This window comes from Hoplias malabaricus, chromosome 16, assembly GCF_029633855.1.
Source record: "Hoplias malabaricus isolate fHopMal1 chromosome 16, fHopMal1.hap1, whole genome shotgun sequence".
Classification (NCBI taxonomy): Eukaryota; Metazoa; Chordata; class Actinopteri; order Characiformes; family Erythrinidae; genus Hoplias; species Hoplias malabaricus.
Window position 1 is genome coordinate 5,641,554 of NC_089815.1, and position 19,723 is coordinate 5,661,276.

The window sequence follows — 19,723 nt, forward strand, 5'->3', positions numbered from 1 at the left end:
ATTGTCTATGTGTGGTTATTTGGCATTCAGACACACAACACTACATCACAATGACTGATAAGCACGAACAGGTCTAACTCTTATATAAGTCCTGAATGCAACAATTGCAGTGTGAATAAGTCCGGTACATCACTCCTTCTCGAGCACATAGCCTTTTGTATAGCCGCCCCCAAATTGTGACAACAATTTACATTTACTGAAAGGCTCTGTGCATTATTTGCCATAATGTATCATCGGTCTGTTTCATCTGGGACTGATGAAAGTAAAATTAGTTTTGCCACAGGTCTCGTAAAGATCCTCTGACCAATCTGAACATCCACTGATCTCACTGCACCATCTGCACTAGGATACACCTTGATCACTTTGCCAATAGGGCAATGTGCTCTGGGCTGTTGGGAATCCACTACAGTGTTCAGTTTGATTAGAGGCTGCTCATCAAACCACTTGCTCCTAACTTGGGTAGGTAGTAACGGATAATGGATGACCAGAAATGATCTGCCAAAACTTGAGAATGCCTCCATCGACGGCGGCTTAGTCCCTCAGATGGTGGATAGATAACTGGAGGTAATGAGCTGTCTAGCCGTCCCATCAGTAAAAGATTTGGGGTAAAAGGATCCATATCATTTATACTAGATGAGGTATAACCCAGTGGTTTAGAGTTTAGGATGCAGTCTACTTCTAGCAGCACTGTTGTCAGCACCTCTTCAGAAATAGACTGAGCACCTACTGTTGTATATAGAGCTGTTTTGACCGACCTTACTTCCCTTTCCCAAATTCCTCCAAAATGAGGTGCTGCAGGAGGGTTAAAATGGAAAGTTATTTTCTGTTTGGCGAGTTGCTGCTGGAGTGCTGGAGCCATCAATTCAAACATGTTACGTAGCTCGCTCTCTCCTCCACAAAAGTTCGTCCGGAGCCAAGGTTAGTAAGCGACTGTTCGACTGCACCGGTTTACCTGCTTTCAGACGACAGAGCTCCTCCGGGAAGCACATCTCTTGAACCCTTTGGAATATAAGGAATTCAGCTGCTCTGTATATCTCTGCAGGCAGATGGGCAGTCAGCTAGTTTGGCCGCCCCGTGAAGCTCTCGGGCTGTCGCCTCCATCAGTTCCTTCCAGGTCCCATAATCTTTATTAACTAATGCAGAGTCTGCATCTGGTGTGATGACTCCACAGAATGTTGTTTTACGCAGCTCTACTTCATCTGTCTCTGGATCTGGAGCAGGGTCTGCTGGCAACTCCGTGGGATCAAAAATAAGAAATAGTGGACCATCACTCCACCGATTGGGCACTGCAAGGTCTCTTAGAGCCTTACCCCTAGTGAGGTCATCAGCAGGATTCTGAGCTGAGTTGATGTAATGCCAAGATCGTCTCTCTGTAATGTCATGAATAGTGGCCATGCGAGTCCCTATGAATACCTTAAATCTGCATGATTCTGAGCGTAACCATGTTAACACTGTACTAGAGTCAGACCACAAAACTGTAGAACGAACAGGCAAAGTCAACTCATTCCTTATTAACTGTGCTAGCTGAGTTCCTTTAACGGCTGCACATAACTCCAATCTGGGAATTGACAGCACTCTCTTGGGGGCTACTTTGGACTGTGCCATAAGGAAAAAAAGGTGTACTTGACCTTGGTGATCTTCTGTTCGTAAGTATGCCACGGCTCCATAAGCCCTTTCCGACGCATCACAAAAGACATGCAAATCCCTTACTGCTTCTGACTGAACTACTACATCTGGTACATATGACCTAGGGAGCTGAATGTGGTGCAAGGACTGCAGTTCTCCTTCCAATTCTTGCCAGGCCTGCAGTATATCCGAAGGCAGAAGTGGATCATCCCAGCTGCGATGCTTATCCCAGAGACGCTGCACCAGGATCTTAGCCCGGGTTGTATATGGCAGAATATATCCGAGAGGGTCGTACTGGCTGGCTAGCACCTTATAGATCAGGGGTGTCAAACTCATTTTCACAGAGGGCCACATCAGCATAATGGTTGCCCTCAAAGGGCCAGATGTAACTGTAAGACAGTATAAATGTAATTAAATATAACCAAATGTAATGTAGAATAAATGTAAGTACTCCTTAATGTTAAATAAGTCTGAATTTATTACTTATTCAACTTATAAATATTTGCATAGATATAAAAATGTTTGCTTGTTGCTCTGTTAACATAACATAAATCCTGTTAATTTGTCAGGTTAAGAAACTCATTACTCCATCAATCAACGATCAAACTATCCAAGTGAATAAAGAAAAATATCATCAAACACAAGTTATGACCTTCAGTATACATTGCTTCAAAAATGCACCCCCTGAAAAAGACTTATACGCGTGAGTGATTTCTTCAGCTACAATAAAGCTAGCTTTCACAGCTGCATCGTTTTGAGCTGTAAATCTCTCTTGTGAACATATTCTGCTGCGATCGCAGTTTGCCTTTTAATTCTTGTACAATTTGTAGCATTTCTTTAAGGCTAACTTTGGCATACTTAGCTCACTTATCAAAGTGCTGACGTAAATTGTACTCCTTGACAACTGCCACCGCCTCATAACACAACCGGTTAAGACATACTGGTTTTTCTTCTTAAAGCACAAACATGCATTCGCCTTCCCATCTCTCTTGAAACTGTCTTCCATTGGAGTAATTTTTCTTTTCCTGCACATTTTGGAATCAATATTTGTACCTATTTCTTAATTCCACTTTCGAAAAGGATGCACTGTAATCTAGTGGTGGAATGCCGTCACTTGGCGGGCAACATAATCGGCATGCATTGTCGGAAATGTAGTTTAAGGTCAATGCACGCTTTAGAATTAGTGGCGGAATAATTAATAATTAAGTCTAAAAGCGTGCATTGACCATAAACTCCATTTCCCACAATTCATGCCGATTATGTTACCCGTGAAGTGATGGCATTAAGCCACTAGATTGGAGTCAATCAGATCTTTTAAACTCTTGCGGGCCACATCAAATCATTCAGCGGGCCACATTTGGCCCGCGGGCCTTGAGTTTGAGACGTGTTATAGATGATTCTCATTGTTGTGCTTCCATGCTCTACCGGTCGGTGTTTATAGGTTACAGTGTCTTGGGCACAGTCCCACCTGAGGCCCAAAGTAGACTCCTGTACATCCACCTTATTTTGGGCAAGCCATAATTCCAGGGTTTCTGAGCGTAACTCACTAGGTAGGTGACTAAGAACATCTGGTCTGTTGCTGGCCCACTCAAACCCACCATCACGCAGCAATTTTAGGAGCTTATCAACTAAGCAGTAGGTAGACTCTGCAAACAATTGTCTACATAGAAACATTGCTCTATAGACCATCTCACCTCCTCATCAGCCATGCTGTGATTCTTAACATGCTGCTGAAGTGCAAAGGTGGCACAACAAGGGCTACAAGTGGTCCCAAAAGGGAGCACTTGCCACTCAAATACATCTGGAAGACTGTCTTTCTTCATATCGCGCCAAATGAATCTTAACAGTGGTCTATCCTCAGGTAAGAGTCGGATTTGGTGGAACATCCTTCGTATGTCGCCACTGATGTCGCAACAGCATGCTCTCTGAACCTAATAAGGACCCCTAAGAGAGAGGCACTCAGAACTGGCCCAGGAAGGAGTGACTCATTCAGACCACCAAACCAATATGAACAATCAAACACAAGGCATTTTTCACCATTATGTGATACAATGTGGTGTGGTATAAAACCAAGATTCTTCACACTTGGTGTGCTCTGCTGGACTGAGCCTTTTGATGCCCCCTGTATCTATCAAGCTTTGTATCTCCAACTGATATGCAGCAGCTAGTTCTGCATCCTTGGTGAGCTTCCTTTCTATTCTCCTGAGACGTGGCATCACTGCTTCTTTGGTAGAGTGAAGAACAGGCATGCTAGGTTTACGAAGCAAAGGTGTGGCATACCGCATGACACCATCTACTGCCACACGTATAGTCTTGGACTCCAGTAGACTGAGTGCATCTTGATCCAGCTTGGATCTTGTAACATCCTTCTCATCGGTGTGTGGTAGAGTGTCAGCTTGCCACAGCTTCTCCACACTCCTAAAGAGTTCCATTTAGGCTAAATCAACAGAAGTAAAGAGGCTTTGCTGTGGCTGTAAGTGTGTCTCCACTAGCCTTGTGGGGCCTTGGAGGGTCCACCCCAAGTTAGTACAGATGGCTGCTGGTCCACTGGGTGGCCCTAGTCTAACGGGTGCAATGTGATCAAGTGTGGATGATCAGCACCAATGAGTACCAGAGGTTTAGCCTGTTCAAACTGCTGCAGTGGTAGCCCAGCCAAATATTTATACTTCTGCTGCAACGTATCTATATAATAGGAATGATCAGCTAAAACAAGAGGTAAAGCTGTAAAGGCTCTCTTAATAAGGAAATGTTTCTTTGGGTGTGAGAAGGAAGAGACATAGAATGACACAGATGTTCCTTGGACAGTTTGAACCTCTTGACGAATTGCCCTAAGAGCCAGGTTCTCAGAATCTCCCCTAAGACCAAGTTGCTCAGCTGCAGCAGAAAGCAGCATGGTACGTTCGGAACCATCATCTAAAACCGCGTATGTGTCTATGGTACAATCACCATGATTAAGTAGTACACGTATAACTTTCAGTAGTACTCTGCTACCCTCTGTTGGCTTGTCTAGATGAAGAGGCTGTATAGCAGTGTTTACTAAGCAGTTGCCTGGATTCTGAACCCCCTTGGAAACTCTGCTGTTGACATCATGCAAAACGCGTAGGTGCTTCTTCTGGCAGATTGGACAAGGCTTCCTAAGGTTGCACTGGATTTCTTGGTGAGGTCTCCCTCATCTCCAACATCCGTTTGTGGTATGTATCCATTCTGAAATCTGCTCCTTCGTTAAAGACTGCAAAACTGGACATCGGCTCAGTTTTCATCGGTATTCACTCTGTGGTGCCGGTAAGAGCACAGGAAAGAGGCAGACGTTTAAATATTCCTCTCTTTACTTGCAATTCAGAGCAGCAATACAGAACATTGCACATTAGCAGATATTGCAGTAGGTAGAGGATTGTCTATGTGTGGTTATTTGGCATTCACGCACACAACACTACATCACAGTGACTGATAAGCACGAACAGGTCTAACTCTTATATAAGTCCTGAATGCAACAATTGCAGTGTGAATAAGTCCGGTACATCACTCCTTCTCGAGCACATAGCCTTTTGTACACAACATCAGCTTCTTAAAACCGTAATTCAGGATTGTAATCACAAAAACACTTTGTTTTTTAATCAAACATTGTTCCTCACCATCAGCTAACTCTCCAGTCTGTGCTCGAAACCGGTCTTTACGAAGCACCAGTGTTTGTAAATAAACCGCCTCAATTACCTGCTAGGTCTCTCTCCCTGCACATAGCAGAGGCATCTGGTGTTGTTTTAGACAGAGAAAAGAACTCCAAACGTTGAAAACAACAAACAGAAATGAGGATTACTCTATTCCTGCTCCATGGTTTTGCCATTTCAGATCTCTTAAGGTGGAAATGCCTCCAAACTCTGAAGACGGCTAACTGCATTAGCGACAGTGCTACAAACTACACACCCCGAGTTACAAATGAGTGTCTCTGGTAATTCAATCAGTGAATTAAAAACTTACAGACAAGTTAAACTTCATCCTCATAAAAACAACTGTCGTTTTCCTCCCCTCAAACACACCGATCCACATTAAAAAATGCGGAGCTTAGAACTGCGTGTCCCCACATTTAAGAGCGCCTCAAACAAAATACACAATTTTAGATAAAAATTGTTCTTTTGCTGTTAATAATTTAAAAGCTGTTCACTTTGGGAAGTCCGAGGACGTTCAGAACCCAATAATGCTGGTGTCCACGAGTTTCAAAATGTGTTGGGTGGAAGTGTATGATGATTAAAATTAAAGACCTCCCAATGAGTAAAATCAATTATATTTTCTGGATCTTTGGTGTTACTCATAAAATATGAATAAATTCTATTCAACATATCCCAGCTAATTTTATTTAGCCAAAATTGTGTAAATTTCAATTAATACTTTGTTCAAATTTGTTGAATTTAGCTCAATTTTATTTCAAACTACAAGTCTTTTTATTAAGTGCAAGTTACTATTAGTTTTTAAGTAAATATTAATTGACCCAAGAACCACTTTTTACAGTGTATAAAAGTGTTGCTACATTTCTGGATACAAACGTTCTTTGATTATGATGATGACAGAAATTCTGGTAAAAATGTTAATTCGAGTCCTCAAATTTCTTCTTATTGTTAAAAAACAGGTAACAACAAAGCAGTACTTTGTACACCCTGAATTCAGAACTGAGAGAACTGTTTGACTTGATGTCAAAAACACCTTTACACCTTTACATCCAAATAATCAAATTTTGCAGTCATTTCAAGTTTCTCTTTGCAGTTGAACTCATTCTCCTTTAACTAGGCATCACAGTGACTGTGTACCTCAGGTTTTCTTTAAAATAACTTGGATTTTATTGTAGTGGAACTATGAAGATAACTCAAACTATTGAAACACTACTCTATTATAAAGAAATAATGACACAAGTACACAATTTAAGCACATTAATGCTTATTTACTATCTAATACCTTTTGGGGGTGAAATATTCAATGATCCTCTGTCAGGTGTGTGTGTGTGTGTGTGTGTGTGTGTGTGTGTTTAAGTTTAAGAAAAAGAGGTATCACTCTACAGCACTGACCCATCCCACAGTCACACTGCATTCTGTGGCTGAATGAATGTCAATCCTATTTAATGCTCATGGCTATTCCCACTTTTTCTTGTCTTTGTTACTAACCTGTATCACGTTACTTCAACACACAACGATCATGACTATCAATGTGTTCATGACTAAAACTGTAGCAAGATCCTTGGGGTAGGTATTATATATACATATATATATATATATAGTATTATATAGCAGCGGTCCCCAGCCTTTTTTGCACCACGGACCGGTTTCATTTAAAACAATATTTTCACAGACCGGCCTTCATATGTTCAGGCCTGCATTTGCTCGATAATCGTTAATGACGTAATCTAATAATAAAATATTCTGCAGTGGTCTTATGTCAAATGCAAACATCAACAGACAATAAACAACATTTGTTCATAAATTAACAAATTAACAAATTAACAAATTAATCAGAAATGATTATAATAAAAAACTAAACTCGATTCAAGTGACAATATTGGTCATTTCTATATAAAGGGTGAACAAGTCATTCAAATAATAATAATGTCAATTAGTGAGAGCCCTGAGATTGTTTCTCTGCAACAAGCCGGTCCCATCTCGGGGTAATGGGAGACAGTGACGCCTGAAGTGTGTTCCATACTTCTATGTCCAGTCTGTTCTGTAGTTTCGTTTTGGTTGCGGATCACCTGTAGGAATAAACCACTATTTTAAGTAGGAATCCTGATATTGTCTTTTAAATGCAGATTTCGTTTTCTTGGAAGTCGTAGGCTCTTCTTCTGTCTCCTCATTGGGCCTTTTCCCCTTTCCAAAGAAGCTCACCAAAGATGTTTCTTGTTCAAAGTTGTTCAAAGTTGTTTTTCACTCATTTTTGATAGCTTTTGGGGTAACGGCTGGTTGCGCATGTATGCGTCTGTGTGTCATTCCGCACAGAAGTCACTTTTCAAAATAAAACCTTTAGACTGATAATCAATTAAAAAATAATAATAATTCAAACGTTCTGTGCGGCCCAGTACCGGGTCGCGACCTGGTGGTTGGGGAACGCTGTTATATAGTATATATTCATTCATTCATTCATTATCTGTAACCGCTTATCCAATTCAGGGTCGCGGTGGGTCCAGAGCCTACCCGGAATCATTGGGCGCAAGGCAGGAACACACCCTGGAGGGGGCGCCAGTCCTTCACAGGGCTATAGTATTATAAAGCATAAAGCTCTTTTATTTGATTATTTGACAATAGGCTGGGAAATTGAAAGTGCTTATCAATTTATGTCATTAAATTTCAGTTATATGAGAAATAAATTCAAACTGAAATGAGAAACTATTTCAAAACCCCTAAGACAATACTAAACATGATAATATTCCTTTCTATACTAGTGTCCTTCCTTGAATATAACAACAATGTCTTCACATAGAGATATTATTCTTTAAATACACGCTGTCCTTCTCAAAGCCCTTGGGACAGACACAGATCTACAGAGGGCAAATTATAACCACGGTCTCAGAGGTCTTTGCTATGGTTACCAATGTGACGGCTCAGTTACACCTGCGTTGGAAGGTGTGCACCATGCACCTGTAAGGTCCAGAGCACACCAATCCGTTTTGTGTGTCTGTCTCCCACCTCTCTCTCTCTCTCTCTCTCTCTCTCTCTCTCTCTCTCTCTCTCTCTCTCTCTCTCTCTCTCTGCCAGATATATAACTTCAAACATGTGTGACTCCTAAGTTTTAGTCACTTAAACCTGTCTCTGCAAAGGTTTCCACCTCCTTCTCCCAAAAACAAGAATGCAGCAAGGTTTCAGCAGAGGAGTTATGTGGGAAGCATTTTTTCATTTGCCCATAAAACAGGTTTGCATTCTGTTCATCTTTCACTCAATAGCAACTGTTGTTTTTAAGGAGCAGATGTGTGTGAGATGCTCCTGCCTTTTAGTAACAGAAAGATGCCAAAGGGCACCACAAAAACTGGAGAAATATATTAGAAATCATATGCGTAATTTTTCCGTTGCTGGAAAAAACACCTTGTCTACAACATGATAACTTTACAGGAAACATTCTGTATTTCAAGGTAAGTCAATGGAAAAAGACTTTTTTTGTCAAAGTTCTTTCGTACCATTTTTTTTCTGGGTCCATTCGTTGTTAAATGTAGTTAAAAATTAGCAGTTTAAAAATGTCATTTTGCTCGAACAAAGATAAGGTACTGTGCAAATGTAATATTAAATTTTTTAATAATTTAAATATTGAAAATTGTAATTATACACAGTCCCACTGTCCTATACAAGTGTAAAATATTTAAATCATTTAGAAATATTACCTTCCCTTTAAAAAATGTCATCACAATTGGACCAGTCAAAAATATACAAATAATCAAATATTATTTGTCTTAATACTAATAATTGGGGGTTGTTTTAGGCAAATAAAGCCTTACTGCTCAAAAAATAGATTTTTAAGTTTCATTTTCATGAGCTTTAAACATATACACATTACTAAAAGAAAACACATTATTTTTCTAAGAAAGGAATTATTAACCAAAATAAAGCAATGATATTCTCTCCATGTAAAAAGCTCTCTCCCAACGGCACGTATCATGAAAATTTAATTATTTCTTAAAAGTGGCTTTGGAACAAGTTGCCTGTTGAAAGATACAGTGTTCGTTTTCAGAAATGAACACCTTACTCCTGTCACAACAACGCAGAATACAGAACAGACAACTCTTACATTATTTTCTACTTTTTTATGATTACCTTTTTTCCCTTTGATTCTCCTTTGAATTTATTTGGTTTTGCTGTGCAGCTTGGATGTCATTTGCGGTCTTTAAATGTGCTTCTTACATATAGCTGACTAGATTTATAAAGTGTAATTAATTATGTCATCAGTGAATTAAAAATCCTCATTAAGTAGACATTATACATACAAATAATGATCAGCAGTGACCTGTGTGCAATCTGACAGGTATAACAGTATCCCTGACTGAAAGTGAATGCTAAGATAAGGAGCCAGTTCTATGCGTTTAAATGTAAATGAATGTTAGCTCACTATTTGACAAAAAACAGTTTACTGCTGTCCATTTCATTTATGGTCCTTAAGCTGTTTTTAAATCAGTAGTTTTCACAATTCACATTCACCACTGTGTTTGTGTGGACTGAATGGTGAATGGAATGGCATTCTATGGGTTTCTAGAAAGGCTCTATATACATGTTACGGTAAATGAAAAATTTGTTTAGTGATATTATCAGTTATGATATAACAGTATAACAGTTTAACAGTATAACAAATTGTTGCTGTCATTTTTCTAAAAATCTCTTTATAAGAAAGAGAAATAAATAAAAGGTTTTGTTCCATATTGCACAATAGACCAATGAACAGGGATCTGGGGTCTTCCTGAAACACCTGTGACATGCTTTGGTCAAAAATACCACAAGGATCAAACACCAAAGCTGATGTACCTTTAAATATATATATATATTATTTGGTAGTACGGACTGTTTAAGAAAGCCATGAGTCTGACGCCTGCAGAGTCATTTCCAAAACTCAGGTCATTTTAATCTTTTAACCTTGAAAAAGGCTAAAAGATATAATGCTCCAAATATCTGGAGCCTTGAAGTGAAGAGTCGAACATCTGAGAAAAAGGGGCAGAAGCCCAAAAAACTCAAAAAGCTTGAAAAAGCCTGAAAAAGCTTGTGTCATTTGGCGCCACAGGTTTTTAACCAGAGTTTAGAAAACCCGCCACGAATACCTGATTCGTCCTCAATGAGGCTGTTTCCTGTACCTTGGGAGTGGCATCACATAGAATTTATGACACTTGACAAGACAAAGACTTGACCATCCCTGAGTGAATACTTTGCAATATAAAAGATTATGTGTTAACACAAAGTAATATCATTAAGAAAAAGACAACCATGTTCTATATAATTATTAACCAACTAAACACATAGTATGTGGCTACCTTGGCTCTACATAAATTCATATAAAACAAAAATGACTTTAAATACATGTAAATTATTTCCACCTATTTTGATTGTCAAAACAGGATTAATCCCAAACAGTTGTGCACATATGTAACTTCTAATTGTTTTAAACCAATGGGAATTAAGGTTTGTGATTGTTTTGTTTAACAATCTTTCAAAAGGTGTGAGAGAACAGTTTTAATCAAATTTGAGTCTGTTTTTCTCTCTGCACTTTGCTGAGATTCTCCTCTTGACCCTGGGACCTTGGGTCGTAAACGTCCTGGAGTGAGGTTTTATGAGCCTGCTCTGGATGCTAATCTTACGTTCCGATCTTTGTTGTTGATGTCTCTCAAAACTAGCGAAAGCTTGGGTATTTAAAATCACATCTTCAGAAAGTCAAAATTTCTTATTAGAAATTAATACACATTCATCATATCCACTACATATCCCCCCTTTCAGATCATGCTTTCTTTCTAGAAGCATTGAGCTGATAATGCAGAGATGAATGTGAACAGCAAGGTCAGGAATCATTCATTCATACACTCAGGGTTGATACCTTTCTGGGATCATTTAATATGAGAATAAACCTTTATTGGACTTGATCCAATATGCTGGTATGAGTGTTCCTCTTACTTTAAAAGTGTCTGTTAACTAGGAAATATTATTTTTATCAAAGGAAATGTTCAAGGGTAGTTATTCATGCAAATACTTAAAAACATATCTTTGCCTTAGTGATAAATACTGGATAAGCAGATTGTTCCTCTATAGTTAAGCTAACTACTAAGAACTCTGATTTAACATGACTAGTGGGCATAGGCCTGTTAGGCATTGAATGTGAGCGTTATCACCTTAGATTGCTGAAGAAATAAAGAAAAATAAGTTTTCCAGAGGAAAGAAAAAAAAACAGTACTGTGTGCTGACTGCATCACCCCCCTTTTGAATAGTTCGTCGTGGCTTACTGAATAAGCTGTGCATAGCGACGGACAGCGATACACAAGTTAGAATGGAATACAATGCTTGTAGTAGAAATTAGAATTTTTATTTCTAGATTTATATACCACGGATTACTTTATCAGGCGGACGCAATATACGTACAGATGAAAGTTTGTTTGTTAAAGGTATTCTGGGTGTCTGCTGCTCTTTTATGACTTAACAAGGGTGTTGTTGTTCCCTACAAGTCTCATGGTGATTTGGTGAGGTTCCATCTGGTTGTGAGGAACCCATTTGAAGTCAGCACTTTGCTGATCTTTATTCACATTCCTGAACAGAGGATGACTGGTGGGGGAAAGATTAAGGACCCTGTGTGGGTCTGACTCATGTGGCAGGAGCTTATGAGCCTGTTTCTCACCTTTCATTAACTTTTGGGCCTGTTTAATTGAGTTGTACTTTTGCAACTTGTCCTCCCTTTTCAGCCTTTCACGGAACACATTTTGGCCATAACCATTTTTGCATCCACTTTTTGCTCTTTTCCAGTCTCTGCTGGCTGACTGCAAATGCGGCTCTGAGGAGTATTGCAAGCTGCCCTTATCTTGTTGTGTGTTGTATGTATTTTGCTGGACTATGTGATGTTTCACTTTAATCCCTTTTTGTCCTGCACTTGAGAATTAAATGGAATCAAAATCACATGGGATGTTTTTGTGGTTGCCCTGGTTTGTCAGGTCTTTTAATTTATCTCTTTCTGGAGGCCATTTTGGATCCAAATGGGTGTTAGCAAAAGGGACTGTTATTGTGTGGACAGTCATTTGTTCATCATGAGCTGAGATTCTCTGGCTCATGGCATCCTTTGTCATTGTTGGAGTGTGAAAGGTGTTAGTAGTCTCTGTGGACCTGGTGTTTAGGTGACAGGACTGAGCTTCAAGGTGATGTGAGTGTGAGATGGGTAGGGGTTTGTGAACGTGGGCCCAGTTCTTCAAACACTTGAAGTCAATCAGTGGCTCAAGCCTGTTGAGCAGGTCCTTGCCAATAAGGAAGGGAATGTTTTCAATAGGAGACACATATACAGGGTGAACCAGACTTATGGGTCCTATTGTTATGAGCACTCTTGCCACAGACTTTATTTTGATACCAGTGTATGAATAAGGCACAATTTGGAGGGAACAGTTTTGTAACTGTTATCTCTGTGGCGCATGGTCTGCTGCAGCCCACACTTCATCAAAGAGTGTGGAGGACATTAGTGTGATGTCTGATGCAGTGTCCAAGAGAGCTTCTTGTACAAGCTTCTTTTCCAGGACTGTGGTCAGGTTTAATCTATGAGCACCCCCCTTTTCTCTTAAATAGCCCAGGAACTGTGGTGCAGGTGGATCACATTGAACAAGCGTGACATTAAGAGGAGTCTGATTTTCACCCCCCTTATTAAACTGGTCAGACATGCAAGTCTGAATTGCAGGGGTCCTTGGGACATGCTCAGTTTCACCTGAGGTGTCTGAGAAGAGGTCAGCTCTCTGACGCTCCTCTTTACACAGGTGCGAAAACACCTGTTCAGTGGTTACTGGAATTTCTTTGCTAATTCCAGATACTTCAGACTCATTCGCATGATCTGAGCTTTCACACTGGTTCCAGTTCTCATCCCTGTTCTCGTTAGTCGAGTTAGGACAGGGGCTTTTGTCTAGGGTTTTGTCACGTGTGTGAGAGTTTTGGGACCATCCATGGTCCAAAATATTTTCCTTGGGTGCTGGATTCTCATGCCTACTGGTGGGGAATTTATTCTGAGGGTGCCCTGACATTAACTGATTAACACAGGGGTTTGAGTGATGTTGAGTTTCACCTGACCAGTGAGGACTGGAGTGAGGAGAACTCCTATTGGATCGTAAAGGGTTATAATTCTCCTGATTTTCTGTAAGCCTGTGAGATGGCGTGGGTCTTGGATACCATGATTCAGCCCTAGGGGTTTTGTCTAGCTCCATGGGGGAAGGCTGAATGTAACAATTAAAATTTTGTGGCATTTCTGGCTGTTGATTTAAAGTTTGTTGGTCTTTTAAAAAGCCTTTGAGTGCTAAGTCATGCAACTGTTTGCTAGACAAGGTGCGTGGACATGCTGCCACCCCTAGATAGTAACTAGTGTTGGGATGGATTTAGGACGAACAGTGTTTTGAAATCCAACTCTTCTTCCATTCCTGATTCATTTCGGGGCCCGAAATAAGCTTGTCTAAGGCAGTGATAGTACTGATGGGGTGACTCCTGCCTTTGTTGTTTAACTTGCAGTGCTGTCATTAGCCCTGCCTGTGACAGCTGATTGGAGAACTCCTTCTCCAAAGCGTCACAGAGCACATCATATTGTCTCCTGACATAGTTAGGTTGCCATTCAATGAAACTGCTGACTTCCCTGCTGGATGTCATTCTGATCAGGTAGATTCTGTCATCTACCGTGGCTCCGGGGAACCTTTGCAAAAAGAAATCTATGTCTTTTAGGTACGAATAGATTTCATTTGAGCCATCCGGCTTTGGCTCGAAGCGCATTATGTGGTGCGCGATTCTGTCCAGGTCCCTGTAGGAGGGAGTCTGGTACTGTGCTGGGGGCACATAGCTAAACTGAGAGAACCCATGTTCACCTGTGTTTGGGAGGACTCTGTTAGCCTCCAGTGGTGGAGCTGGTGTAGGGCCTGTTGGTGCTAGGAAAGGTGACTCAGGAATACCTTTGAACTTCGGATTCTGCAGCTCCCGATGAGTGCGAGTAGTTCTTTGTTGGTTGCTAAGTAGCTGTGAGCGTACCTTCTCTAGCTCTGCTTTAGCAATGTTTAGCTTGCTTTCTGTCTCTGACTGCAGGTGCTGAGACAATTGGAGTTCATCTCTGACTGCAGCAAGTTCTGCTGTTTTTGCATGCAGTGCCATTAAATGATCAGGCTCTTTGCAAGCATTTCTGATGTTCTCCATTTCTGGGCTCATCATTTTTGTTTTCACTGCTTCTAATTCTATCTCCTGGACGGTGTGTTTGAGTTTTTCTATTGCTAGTGTAGCCTCCTCCTTGGATCACCACCTTAACATGGTGGAGGGGTTTGCATGACTGCGTGAGCCTAGGAGCTATGTTGTCGGGGGCAATAGCCCCTGGTAGGGTCTCCCAAGGCAAATTGGTCCTAGGTGATGGGCCAGACAAAGAGTGATCCATAAAGACACGGATGAAAAAGACAAGATCGTGGACACAGCCTCCCTTGCCCGGAGCAGGGTTACCGGGGCCTCACCCTGGAGCCAGGCCTGGGGGAGGGGCTCCTTGGCGAGTGCCTGGTGGCCGGACTTTCACCTATGGGGTCCGGCCGGGTTTAGCTCGAAGGAGATACATGGGTCCACTCTCCCATGGGCCCACCACCTGTGGGAGAGGTAGTAATCTGGTGCATTGTGGATTGGGTGCCGGTCGGTGTCGGGGGCCCTGGCGTTCTGATCCTCGGTTACTGAAACTGGCTTTTGGAACATGGAATGTAACCTCTCTGGTGGGAAAAGAGCCTGAGCTGGTGCGCGAGGTTGAGAGGTACCGGCTAGATATAGTTGGGCTCACCTCGACACACAGTATGGGCTCTGGAACCAATCTCCTTGAGAGAGGCTGGATGCTCTTTCACTCTGGAGTTGCCCAGGGTGAGAGGCGTAAGGCAGGTGTGGGCTTACTCATAGCCCCCCGGCTTAGCGCCTGTACGTTGGGGTTTACCCCAGTGGACAAGAGGGTAATTTCCCTGTGCCTTCGGGTTGGGGAAAGGGCTCTGACTGTTGTTTGTGCCAATGACTGTTGTTTGTGAGTACCATGCCTTCTTGGGGACCCTAGAGGGAGTGCTGGAGAACACTCATTCTGGGGACTCCATTGTTCTGCTGGGGGACTTCAACGCTCACGTGGGTAATGACAGTGAGACCTGGAGGGGCGTGATTGGGAGGAACGGCCACGCTGATCTGAACCCGAGTGGTGTTAAGTTATTGGATTTCTGTGCCCATCACAGTTTGTCCATTACGAACACCATGTTCAAGCATAAGGGTGTCCCCAAGTACACCTGGCATCAGGATACCCTAGGCCGCATTTTGATGATCGACTTTGTAGTCGTATCATCTGACCTGCGGCCATATGTTCTGGACGGGGCTCGTCTATCACTGGGGCTGAAGTGGCCAAGGTGGTAGGGAAACTCCTTGGTGGTAGGGCCCCGGGGGTGGATGAGGTTCACCCCGGGTTCCTCAAGGCTCTGGATGTTGTGGGGCTGTCCTGGTTGACACGTCTTTGCAACATCGCGTGGACATTGGGGGCAGTGCCTCTGGACTGGCAGACTGGGGTGGTGGTTCCCCTTTTTAAAAAGGGGGATCGGAGGGTGTGTTCCAACTATAGGAGGATCACACTCCTCAGCCTCCCCGATAAGGTCTATGCGGGGGTACTGGAGAAGAGAGTCCGACTGATAGTTGAACCTCGGATCCAGGAGGAACAATGCGGATTCCGCCCCGGTCGTGGAACACAGGACCAGCTCTTTACCCTTGCTAGGATCCTCGAGGGTGCATGGGAGTTTGCTCAACCAGTCTACATGTGTTTTGTGGATCTGCAGAAGGCATTCGACGTGTCCCTCGGGGTATTGTGTGGGGGGTGCTCAAGGAGTATGGGGTACTGGGCTCTATGTTACGAGCTATCCAGTCTCTTTACAAACAGAGCAGGATTCTGGTTCGTATGGCTGGCAGTAAGTCTGACTGGTTTCCAGTCGGAGTTGGACTCCGTCAGGGCTGCTCGTTGTCACCGGTTCTGTTCACAATTTTTATGGACAGAATTTCTCGGCGTAGCCAAGTGGCAGAGGGTGTCTGGTTTAGTGGTCTCAGGATTCCATGTCTGCTTTTTGCAGATGATGTGGTCTTGTTGGCTTCATCGAGCCGGGACCTCCAGCTCTTGCTGGACCAGTTTGCAGCTGAGTGTGAAGCGGTAGGGATGAGGATCAGTACCTCCAAGTCCGAGTCCATGGTACTCAGTCGGAAAAGTGTGGAGTGCTCTCTCCAGGTTGGAAGTGAGATCCTGCCTCAAGTGGAGGAGTTTAAATACCTCGGGGTCTTGTTCACGAGTGAGGGAAAGATGGAGCGTGAGATTGACAGGCGGATCGGTGCAGCGTCAGCAGTAATGCGGGCTCTGTACCGGTCCGTTGTGGTGAAGAGAGAGCTGAGTAGAAAAGCAAAGCTCTCGATTTACCATTCACGGCTACGTCCCAACCCTCACCTATGGTCACGAGCTTTGGGTAGTGACCGAAAGAACAAGATCACGGGTACAAGCGGCTGAAATGAGTTTTCTCCGCAGGATGTCTGGACTCTCCCTTAGAGACAGGGTTAGGAGCTCGGACATCCGGGAGAGACTCGGAGTGGAGCCGCTGCTCCTCCACGTCGAGAGGAGCCAGTTGAGGTGGTTCGGGCATCTGGTTCGGATGCCTCCTGGACGCCTTCCTGGAGAGGTGTTCCGGGCATGTCCAACGGGGAGGAGGCCCCGGGGCAGACCAAGAACACGCTGGAGAGACTACATGTCTCGACTGGCCTGGGAACGCCTCGGTATACCCCCGGAGGAGCTGGAGTCGGTGGCTGGGGAGAGGGAGGTCTGGGTTTCTTTGCTCCGACTGCTTCCCCCGCAACCCGGACCCGGATAAGCGGTGGATAATGGATGGATGGAGGGCTCAGCGCTGTGGATCATGGCTCTATATTCTGACACTATGGCTCCTGTTGAGCTTACTAATTACAAATACACATCAGTCAGGGGACTTACCGCTGATGCTTGGTGACTGGGTTGTGTGTCAGATTTAATACTAATTAATGTTTAATTAGATATGCAGTGTTAATATATTTCACCTCAACCAATATAGATTTTATAATCAGTAATTGGTTACTTCCACTTATGGAAGAATGAGTAAAGGATAGAAGCAGTACAACAAATATAACTTACAATTTACATGTGAATTTACTGTACTATATGAAAGACAACTGCTTTTAATTAACTTGCACTTACACAAGTCATACACAAGAGTGCACCAGAGAAATGCAGTAACGCAAGTCATGCGAAAGGGGGCACTATAAATGGACTTCAGTTGCAATAGCACAAGTCATACACAAGGGTGCACCAGAGAAATTTTACATGCAGTAGCGCAAGTCTTACGAAAGGGGGCACCATAAATTGACTTCAGTTGCAATAGCACAAGTCAGCCACAGCCATTTAACTCCTCGCCCTGGGGTAGATTCACTGGTTTGGCATAATTAGTTATAGGGCCACAGCGGTAAAAAAAAAAAAAAAAAAAAAACAGATTCCGAGAAAAAACTCGGAATAATTCTGAGAAAAAATCTTGGAATAATTCTGAAAAAAAGAGTCGGAATAATTCTGAGAAAAAATCTCGGAATAATTCTGAGAAAAAAAGTCGGAATTATTCGCTGAGTGTAATGGAGCAGACACAGTGTAACTGTGGAACGCAATGTGTTGCTTAAGTTATGATATGGTATAGATTTCAGGAATAAACACTCTTCTCTTCCACATCAGGGCCACAGTGTGATTAGTGTTTAAACCCTGAATCAGTGCACGAACCCAGGGCATGTAGTTTCACGATACAATTAATGATCACGAAAATGATGGATCCAGAACGAGTAGAACTCCGGCGCCCACGAAGCTCCATCGCGTTACGGCTCGGACTCGTACAAAAAACTAAAGCCTTATGCATGAATTATTTATTAAACGCATTCACAGACATGACGCAGCCCCTGACTGAGAGGCATAAAGGCTTTAGTTTTTTGTACGAGTCCGAGCCGTAACACGATGGAGCCTCAAATTATTCTGAGATTTTTTTCTCAGAATTATTCTGACTTTTTTTCTCAGAATTATTCCGACTTTTTTTCTCAGAATTATTCCGAATTTTTTTCTCAGAATTCTGACTTTAATCTCGGAATCTTGTTTTTTTTTTTTTTACCGCTGTGGCCCTAAAACTCCGTCGTAGAAAACACACCATTGCCAGTCTTAAACACAACAGGGACCTTTGTTCTGGCCGCCTTAGAGCGAGTTCACTATTCACGTTGTTTTACAAATTCAAGGCACGAAATTCTGCGTGCAATTATGAGCGCGGGATTCTCACTACTTATGGGTTGACACAAACAATTCCTGCATTTATATTTTCACAAGCCGTATATCAGAGGCACAAAAATTTTCCGATCAAAAACTGGAATTCGCAGACTTTTGGGCGATTCAGAACGTACATTTACACGGAGATTCGAGCGTAATGATTAATTTAACCTCTCACGGGTGTGTCATACGCTTTTCATGCAGGCGATTAAACAGTGACGCAGCACAGCTGACAAACCCACAGTATTACTTCACAATTAGGCGCACGGCGGCAGCCTAATAATTTCACGAATTAAAAGCGTGTTCACACTAATCATTAAATCAAAACAACAGTGAAATGACAATCATCGCTCACATTCAAGGCTTAATTTAGGAACAGGTCCTAGTTATTTAGAGGGGATTAAGGTATCTTAAACAGGCCGCTCTTATCGCTGAAGCACCAGGCTGTGCTTAACTTGGTGTGCGATTTTCTTGTAAAGGAATCATAGTTCTAATCACAACTATTAATCAGAGCCTTACTGTTGGGCGCCAAAATTAAATAATATATATATGTAGTGAAAATAGTATGCAAACGTTCCAGCATTTGCACTACATAGCGGAGTCAATGATAATTAATTATTATTTTATTAATAATTAATTATTAAATTCATTTTGCTAAGCTCCATGTTTGGGAGCCATTAACTAATATGTAGTGTCTTTACCTGTCTTAATTTTAGCTTAGACAAGTAGGTCATCTTCACATATTATACAGCAGAATTAGCTAGAATTAACTATTATTAATGAATTATGCTCATTGATCTGCCGTGGGTTCTTGACTCTGAAATGGAATCTGAACTAGAAGTTATAATTCCATACAAGAAAGGTGCACACACAAACAAACAACCAAGGATTGGTTTTATCACACAACTGGTTTATTAATAATAATATCAAATAATGAATATTGATTAGACATTCATATAAGTAACTGGATTACAGCGATATATGAGGGAACAGGGAGATTAATATATGAGGGAATTTCTCTATGATAATTATTGTCCTAATTTCTAAGAAAGGCTATTTTTTATCCCAGCAAACTTTCAGTACCAACCCA

At 42.1% G+C, this 19,723-nt stretch overlaps 1 protein-coding gene across 1 annotated transcript in view; it reads left to right on the plus strand.

The window, feature by feature from the left end:
- The window catches only part of dpep1 (dipeptidase 1), a 49,351-nt gene that overhangs the window by 8,019 nt on the left and 21,609 nt on the right, over positions 1 to 19,723 (plus strand). The window lies entirely within an intron of this gene.